Below are 8,360 nucleotides of genomic sequence, written 5' to 3'. Positions count from 1 at the left end.
GCTACCTGAATACTTACCCCAACTCCCATCTCGAAGAAGTTACCACCTTAGGGAATCAAAGGGGCGGGTTTGACTTGAGGTATCCCGACCTCTTCCTCCAAAGAGGCGATCGGAGTCTCCCTGACGCGGCTTAACTCTTAAAGGGGGATTTCCAACCCCTTCAAGCTGACGACAGCGAGCCAGAGTCAGCATACACTAATGGCACTTCTATCTTCTTTCAATTACATACCAAAATAAAGCATAGCAACGCAAAATTGAAGAACTGAAAGACTAGGCAGGGTAAAGCGCATCCAAGAGACAGACGACAAGGAGGAAATTGGCGTCAAGAAGAACTGGATAGACATCTGCCTCGTCAAACAATATCGCTAAAGGCCCCAAGAGGACAACTGCCTAACAAGGGCAAACGAAGACAGAATAAGCAAAAAAGTTGTCGGCCAGCATGGCCGTCGGGAATAGATTAGGCGCTGGCAGGGTGGACCGTAAAACTCTATATGATGGCAATCACCCCGCCTAACGCCAAGCCCATAATTTCCTACAACAAACCCCCCCTGGCCGGCCATAAAAAAAATAAATAATAAAAAGGGAAGAAGAATAATGAAACATCGGAGAAGAATACGCAAAGAAAAACAGTCTGGCATAACAAAGTATAAGGCAGTTTCATTAATGATCATAAGTTACACACGAGTCGCATGATGATGGCGCACAGGTATATACATTTACAAAAAGAAAGAGAAAGAATAGCAAAATGAAATAACAACAATGGTACAAAAAATATAAGGCGTAATAATGTCAGGCACCTTGCTCAGAGACCTTGGCATCGGGAGCATCAACCTCAGGGATGTCTGGCTCGAGGTCGCTGTATTCGGGAGTAGTAGGCTCGAACGTGGACGCATTATTTTAAATACCGTACCGGCCGGTATATGTCATACTGGCCATTGGTCCGGTACAGGTATTACATACGTACTGGCCCAAATACTGGTCGTATCAGCCGATATTTCGGCCTTTAATTTTTTTTTTCAAACTACAAGTTCATTTTTTGACCCCTAATTCAGACTAGGCTATTTATAATTTATATATATATATTTATATATAATTTATTCATATATAGACTATTATTTTGGAATATAATTTTTATATATATTTATATAGATAATATATTCATATATCGACTATCTTGAAACGGTACAGGTATCGAAATATTTCTTTCCAGTGCCTTAACCGGTATGACATCCAGTACGGTATTCAAAATATTGCATGGACGAGAAGGCAAGACCCATAAAACCATCAAGGATCACGTCCATCCCTAACTTGAGGCCAAATTCAAAGGCTTCTCTGTCAATGACAACTTGGGAAAGGTCAAGGTCCAGCAAATATTTCTCGAAGGTCCGTGAAAATAGCTGCGAACTTTCTAGAATGTGGTCTCGCAATGACTTAAGGCCCTCAGCAAACTCATGCGCCCACTCGGTATCGCGAACACCCACAGCCAGCTTCAGCTGGCTAACTAGGAGGGAGGCAACGTCCTACACTTGGGACAAGGTGCATGCGGATGCCTGCACACCACACACGACAGACAGATGCCCTGCTCGCCTGGGGAGGAAACAGACGGGCCAATAGGATGTAGGTGGCTGCTCACCAAAAATTTGGGGTTTCAAATGTGAAACTCCGAAAGTTTTTAGTGAGCACAACTTGCCGAAAATAGTTATTTCTGGCAAGAAAAATCGCCTCAAAAAGTTTCTCCTTCTCACATGGAGGGGATTTCTAGACTCTGTTATGGTATTATTATTTTAAGGTTTTTTTTTTTCAATTTGCTTAGTAATTTTAGATTTTAAAATATGTTCTTATTATGATTTTTTAATAGATTAGTTGATGGGGAATCAAAATAACATGTGTAGGCTTTTGATAGGTAGAATGCGCCATATTTATCACTAAAAAATTAACATGTTTTTCGTGGAGTGAACTATTCACGAGTTCTTAACATTTAAACATTAATTTTGCAAAAGGTAAAAACCTATGGAATTTTTATAAACGATCAAAATCCCAAGTACTATTCCGAGAATAACCCTATTTTTTAATTTCCTTTAATTCCAAACCAAAAGTAGATAGGTGGTAACTGGGTTAGGCCAAGATTAAACCTGTAGTGGCCTTGTGCTAAAACTTAAACAAGGAGAAGTTGAATGGTCAAGCAGCCCAAAGCTCCTCAGTCCATTCTACGGACTACATATTCAGCTTTACCACAGCTTTGGGCTCCCAAATGTTTAACTCTCTAATTTTTAAATGTTTTCATTTCAAAGTTAAAACTCACGTCATAAAAACTTAAAAACAATGTGTTAGGTTTACAATTAATCTAATACAAATGTTTATATGTTGACGTGATTTAATATAATACGTCATATTTATTTTATAATAAAAGAAGAGTTTTATAATTTATAGATCATATTAGACCACATTATTATATAAACTTTACAAGATTCTAAATGAGTTGAGTTGTAATTGAAAATTCCGACATTCGACTCGAGTTTAATGAACATATTTTAGACTAATTTAAACAAGTCCTAGAAACAGTGTTTTAAATTTCGTACCGTACCGGCCGGTATGGCCGAAATTTTTCGTTTCGGCCGTCCGGCCGGTACAGGTACTATACCTGTTCCGTACCAGCCAAAATACCGGCCGTACCGGCTTGAATTTCGGCCTGTACCGGCCTATATTTCGGCTGGTACCGGTCGATATTTCGGACTGTGTTTTTTTTTTTTTTTCATTTTTTCAAACCACAAGTTTATTTTTTAACCCCCAATTTAGACTAGACTATTTATAATTTATATATATATATGTATTTATATATAATTTATTTATATATAGACTATTATTTTAGAATATAATTTATATATATATTTATATATATAATTTATTCATATATCGACTATCCCGAAACGTTATCCCGAAACGCTATCCCGAAACGGTACCAGTATCAAAATATTTCGTTCCAGTGCCTTGACAAGTACGACGTCCGATACGATATTCAAAACATTGCCTAGAAAAGAGTTAACAGTATAGTCATGCCGAGGAGAAATATCCTCCGGTACAAAAATTCTATAAGCTTTAATTTACATTTTGCAACAAGAACATAATCCGCAAAAAAAAAAAAATGAAGATAAAACAAGTTCTCGTTGTACTAATTTTTTTTTATGGTTGAAGGTTCATATATGTTGGTAAAAGCAATAATTAGTGCAATGCCTTAAATTCTCAACCACCTCCTCGTTTGTTTTCATAACTATTTTCAACTCATCTCATCTTATCTTATTTAATTATTACAATTTTATCAAATTTTTACACAAAATAAAATAAATAATTTAACATTTTTAAATCTCAAAATAAAAATAATATTAAAAAAATATATTCTAATAATATTTTTTTCAATTTTCAATTTTCATCTCATCTTATCTACGAAAATAAAATAAAATTATGAGCATTGCTAAATCCAATTATCAGCAAGACCCTAGTTAAATAACTAAAAGTGAATTCTACACAGGTTTTAACATGCATCAGCAACTATTCACTCCCACACTCCACATTTGACAAATTTTTCTTTATTTTTTCATAGAGTGTGAGGTGTGTGCAGTGAATAGTAACTGATGAGAAGAATTATTCTGTAAACATATCATACTGCAAACATCCATGGACCATATATACACTATATATTATATACAAATGAAATAGATTTTATAGCATTTATTATTGTTGGTATGAGTTTTCTGGAACTTGAAAACTAGGTATAATTACTTTGTACATTAGAAATCTGTCAAATATATGCAGAATCTTTCTTATCTTCAATTTTGGAATTCAAGTTATAATGTGTCTTCCCCCAACCCCCCCGCCCCCCCTCTTATGGTTTACCAGAAGTGGATTAATCAACAAGAAGGTAATTTATCGTAGGATGGTCCTGATCAGGAAAAGCTACAACAAAAAACAGTTTTGTGGGTTTCTTCTGATACACTATAATCCAAAAGACATAAGATTTAAAAAAAGTATGATATGGTTGAGGTGTAACATGTGAAACTGAGAATGACATATATAAAATGGAGGCTACTATTCATGAACAGTGAACAGTGTTTCCATGGGCCATGCATATCATTTTCCTATCCTGTTGGGGAGCTTTTGGCCTCCTTAAAACAGATCTCTGGCCACTCTTATCAAAGCAGCTAAAAAGAAAAAAGACAGAAGAAGCATATATCTTCAAGGTGGGGAGGGCCCTTCGATTTAATTCCACCTAGCAATAAACAAAGACAGAAGTGCAGACAGACAAACACAAAAGTGACCCCCACCACCCATTGGGGTGTCTCATTCAGTGCCACACACTAAATGGTTATTTTAAGAATCCCAGAAAAGATCTCAATGTCAAATTGAAACCTCACCACTCAAAAGAAAGAAGGAAAAAAAAAAAAAAAGCCTTGAGAGAGTAGCAACTATGACCATACCTAACCCAAAGCCAACAAAAAGACAATGTGGGATCCATTCATATATATTAAAGAAGGATGTGTCATAAATTTGCAACTGTGTGCTAGGGACCACCACGTGTTCAGAAAACCCTTATGAGAGAGAGAGAATTATAGTAGAGTCTACGTACATTGGAGGAGAGGAACCTTAGTTGTAGAAAATAGAAGAACAAAAGTGCCTCATTTAGGATTGATTTGGATAGAGATGCTTACATTTCATTTCAATATTTAAATATTTAAATAAAAATATTTTAAAATTTTAATTTTTTCAAATTTTCATCTAATTATTATAATTTTTTTAAATTTTTAAATAAAACTCAAAAAAAAATAATTTAACTTTTTTAAATCTCAAAATTAAAATTATATTAAAAAATTATATTCTAATAATATTTTAATTTTATAATATTTTTATTCAATTTTTTCTCTCTCATATTTCAAAACCTCATAAAACATTTTAATTCATTTCATATCAACTCAAATATCTCACTACTATTCACAAACTATTTCAACTCATTTCATTTCAACTCATTATCCAAACCATACCTAATACTACTACTGCAGTACACTACTCTTGTCGTGAGTTTACCCTATGATTTTGCTCTCTCATTTTGATCGTTTAGATTTTTTTTAATTAATAGTTAAGAAAGTGATTAATAATAAATTAATGTATTTTAAAAAAATATATATTTAAAGATATTTAAAATGCAGTACATAGCTGATCGCTGAATAGCATTATTCTTTTACCATCCCCATGTTTACAAAATATACCTAAACTTTGTGCATCTAGGTAGAGGTTCATGTACTTGTAACCATCTACTATCTGATGAATCTGCAATGTTTCTATTCCTTCTTTTTATGTTTAAGGATTTCTTGAAAGGTTGAGTGATGATGCTTTTCTGAACATTCATGTAAATGACGTGTTTCACATTATCAACTATTTAGATGACCTGTAACAAATAAAAAGACGGCATTGATTACCCTAGAGACACTCTAATACCAAAATCAGTATAACAATTTGAGAGTAAGTGTATAAAGTAGCAAATGAATCAAGTGAAGTGGTATACCAAAGTCAGTATACCACTGTTTATAGAGGTTATTTCTTTTGAGTAATTGAATTTAACTTGACTTATGATACCTTTACTTTTTAGGAGTTTGATCCAATTTCTTTACCTTATCTCTTCCATTAGTGATAGGTTTTCAGAGAGTTTGACCCAGTCAATTTAGTCCCTAACAATTCTATTGTTTTAGAATAATATCATTCCATCAAACTAGCAGCAGTCTTGGATTTTAAGGATACGTTGAATTGAGTTGAGTTCTTTATAAATAATAATGAGTTGAGATGGTAGAGTGAGTTTTGTGGAGTCTACTCAAGATAAGTTTAAATGTTAAAATTAATTTAAATGTATTTATGAGAAGGTGAAAAAAGATTGTGTGTCTCACATTTAAAAAAGTATTAAATTGAAAAAAATTGTGAATTCCACGTATAAATAGGTTTTGAGTTGAGATGAATTTAGTAATTTGAAAATTTAATATTTAGATATTAAACTTAGTTTAAAATTAGACTGAACTGAGTTGAACTCAGATAAATTTAAAAAACAAACGGGGTATAAATCTTGCTAATTGATTCTTAGATGCAACAACTACCATCCTATTATTGATACTCATTCCCATTATCACTTTATAAAATCATAACTTGTTTCAAAAATTTAGTAAATTATACTACGTAATTTATATATTAGGATAGGGTTTAAATTTAAAACTCCACTTAAATTTTTATATTCTGAAATCACTACTTAACTTAAAAATTCATCACTTATAAATGGTGATTTCGGACGCTCAAGATGAGTGAATCCTTATCCGGATAGGGGGTGAACATTGGAGGCTCTGATTGGGTGGCTGAGATGGAGAAATGAGAGGGCCACACCTATCTTGGACCTGCAGTGATATTACTAAATCTAACAGTACTGTCGCCACTGGCACTCTTCATTGTTGTGTCATATTCTGCTTGTCTAAATAATAATAATAATAAATAAATAAAATATAGGCTCGGCCTTCCTTTTTGTATAATTAATCGCGTTTCCAAAACTTGGTCGGCAGTGGACACCTCTTTTATACGGTGGTTGGAGAAATGTTTTACAGATTTTATATAAATAAATTTATAAATTAATATAATTTGAAGTGATATATTAAATGATAAAATTATTTTTAATATAAAATAGATTTAGTTTATCATATTAAATCATGTTAATTTATACATTTATTTTTACGAAATCTTTTCATGATAAAAAATATTTTAGTTATAAATAGATTATATAAAAATAAATTTATAAATTAATGTGACTTGATATGATACATCAGATTGTAAAATTATTTTTATTATAAATTAGATCTAACAAATTTTATGAAATTACATAAGTTTGTAGATTTATTTTTTGTTCTCTTTGTATCTACGTCAGTTCTCTTTTATAATTATAGTACTTCTCTTATAATTTATCGATATAATAAAATTTTATCTATAACTGATTTTGGCTTTTTAATTTTCTTTTTAATAAAATTAGTGACTTGGTGACATCCTCCGCAACAACTTACTATCTAGTAAAAGGATATTTCATATAATCCACTAGTTTGGCTAATCTAGATTATCCAACGACCAACCATTCTCACAATACCCATTTCAAAAATTGTAATTTTTACAATTCCAAATAATATTGGTAAAATGCATCCCAAATTTACATGCAAAAACAAAAATCATTAGAAAATATCCTTTTAAATTTTGAAAATGTCTCTTGAGCACACATTAATATGAGCAATGGTTTCTATAAGTTTTGAATAGATCAACTTTGTACAGTCCTTTTGTTAAAAATGAGTGAACTTCACCATAAAAATTATAGAAAAGTTTATCTTTTTTTAATAAGACTCGTTTTTACTGAAGGCCTGCACGAGATTTATATATTGAAAAATGATAAATACACAGTAATTTTTACAATATTTTACACAATAATATTTTAAAATGAGAGGTATTTTTATAAAATATATTTTAAAACTAAAATCATTTTACAAAAATACATTTACTTTACAATATGTGCTGTGAAATATGTTTTGAAATATGTTATGTAGATATCATTACTCTTATTTATTTGAAACTTATATTTAATCGTATTGAACATTTGAGGTGAAAATAATCAAGAAATATTAAATGATTTGATCTAAGAATTTCTCTGCTGACTTGATTGACATGGGTCTTCTTATTAGTAGAGAAACTCCATTTTAAATGGGAGTGGTGAATGAATGAATCAGCTAAGAGGAAGTTGGGAGTTGGGATCACTTTCTTTTTTAACACATTGGGTCTACGTTTAAATGAGAATATAATTTCTTTAGTGGTTAATTAAAAGAACCTTTTTTAAAGTCACCCACGAAAAAATAATTGTCGAATTAATTATGAGAACTCATTTTGACAACTCTTTATATATAAACCTAAATATATTTCTTTTTTTCAGTCAATTTAGAAAAAAAAAATTGTAAATTTAAGAATTTGGAATGGGAGAGATATGCATGCACTTCAAAATGAGTGGATGAGAGGAACAGGCAAATGGTCATTGCTGTGAATGATTTGACAGTATTGGAAAGAGGCATAAATGGCACATGAACAGTTAGTCCATTGGACAATGAGGGATAGGAGGACGAGGATCCCATGAATCTATTCTAACGTTAGAATTACTTCTGTCTCTCACTGCCACGTGGCTCTTCCCCTAGCTTGTCCTTGATGCTTAATAAAGCCCTTTTTTCTTTGTTTTTTCTTTTTTTTCTTTTTTTCTTCACGATTATTTTCTCGGTAAAGAAAAATGACTTGATATTCTCACAAGTTATAAT

Source organism: Juglans microcarpa x Juglans regia, chromosome 7S, assembly GCF_004785595.1.
Source record: "Juglans microcarpa x Juglans regia isolate MS1-56 chromosome 7S, Jm3101_v1.0, whole genome shotgun sequence".
NCBI lineage: Eukaryota > Viridiplantae > Streptophyta > Magnoliopsida > Fagales > Juglandaceae > Juglans > Juglans microcarpa x Juglans regia.
The sequence above is the reverse complement of the archived record's forward strand: the minus strand, read 5'-3'. Positions refer to the sequence as shown.